Source organism: Dufourea novaeangliae, unplaced genomic scaffold (genome assembly GCF_001272555.1).
Source record: "Dufourea novaeangliae isolate 0120121106 unplaced genomic scaffold, ASM127255v1 scaffold208, whole genome shotgun sequence".
In the NCBI taxonomy this organism is placed as follows: domain Eukaryota; kingdom Metazoa; phylum Arthropoda; class Insecta; order Hymenoptera; family Halictidae; genus Dufourea; species Dufourea novaeangliae.
Genome location: NW_015374114.1, coordinates 675,371 through 677,070, shown reverse-complemented (window position 1 = coordinate 677,070; position 1,700 = coordinate 675,371). Strand labels below are relative to the sequence as shown.

Below are 1,700 nucleotides of genomic sequence, written 5' to 3'. Positions count from 1 at the left end.
TGGCCCATGAGGGGATCGAACCCGCGACCTTCGCGTTATTAGCACGACGCTCTAACCAACTGAGCTAATGGGCCATATGGTACAAACTTTTATTTTTACTGTTTTCTTATCCAATATGAGCTACTTTCTTAAATATTTAATATTTGTTAACTAACAGTAACACATTAATAAATGAGTTAATTCAACACATACAGTACGTTTTATTATAATTTCTTTGATTAACCGTCCTTGTTTGTAAGTCATTGTATTGAACACGATTAATCGACAATAAATGAGTAATGCATGCCGTTTTATTTGAGAAGATAAAACTGTCTGAACTTTGTCTACGGTTTGGACTTTGACTATGTATAAGGAGAGTCAAATGGAGTTAATGTTACAGACAGCATCGATAGATACGTTATCAAGGACAATTTGTCACACGAATGATAAATAAAGAAATTATTCTGTTCCTCTTTCGTTTAGGGACTGTTAAGTAAGTTTACCTTCTACGGACAACAATGTGCACAGACGAGAATATATGAAAATGGAATTTTATGTAAAAAAATTGCTACTGTTCTCCAATAACATGCACAGAACGAAATGACATTGCAATGATATACAGTAATAAAAGTAATTGTAAATTCAATGTATGTACATACACATTCAATTGAATCACCGAAGATACCTCGTACATATTCATTAATGTCGATTCATTCCTTATCCGACGATGGTAAAGCAAGCACATATTTTTAAAAAATAAGATTCAATTACCGAAAAATTATTTTACAATAAATTAAGTATTTTCGATAATGTAATATTTATAACAATCACATCTTCGGTGACACATTCTATCAGTCATTTTACAATGCCGATTGTTAATAATTATAACAAATAGAAATCGAGATATGTCGAAGCTTGTAAGATCTGGATAGTGTTGAAAAAAATTCAGATTTCTTCGTGTTGTCATAAATTACTTTAGAAAATCTAATTTTGCACAAAAATCTACTGTCTATTCATATCATATTCATCCTTTAAACAGATACAGTGCATATATTTGTTACCGATAAATCATATTACATACATACCACAGACGAGATATATGAATAGACCTAACATGCAACGTAATTTTCTGTTCAATACCCGACGTTACGGATAAAGCATGAATTCTGATTATTATTAACACAAATGAAGTGATATATATTTCATTCATATTCCGTGTATCTATATGATTTAACGGGAATAAAAATATCCGATGCTTCAGTTTAGGGTTAAGGGTAAATATGATAGTCATGAAACATGAAAAGGGAAAGTATATATTTTTTCACTTAACTACAAGACAATTTATTCTAAATGCATCGTTAATGGACACGTTATTAATGTTACTTTTTACATGTTCTTGTTTTATTCGTTTTTATATCTTGCCTTACACTTGTATATTTGTAACAGATAAATTCAGAATAGATGTAGTTTCATAAGTAGTTTATCAAATCTACCTTTTGGCCGTTGCGGGAATGCCTTACCGTAATGAGCCATCTCGTGGCCGCGGGATTCCGGGAATCGGGTGACGTCACGGCGTGCGAGCGAGAGCGGTAGAGCGAGCCGCGGTATCGGTGCTCTCCGTCGGTGTTGACGGGTGCCGAGGAATTTCGGTGGTCTATGGGAGGGAGGTGTGCGAGCGAGAGAGTACGGTAGAGCGTGCCGAGTATCGGTGCTCTCCGTCG

General features: G+C 34.6%; 1 non-coding gene across 1 annotated transcript; it reads right to left on the bottom strand.

Annotated features, from left to right (window-relative positions):
• On the bottom strand, nucleotides 1–74 carry Trnai-aau. Its single transcript has one exon. It is a non-coding gene; the product is annotated as a tRNA-Ile (tRNA).
• Between the last annotated feature and the right edge of the window lie 1,626 nt (nucleotides 75–1,700).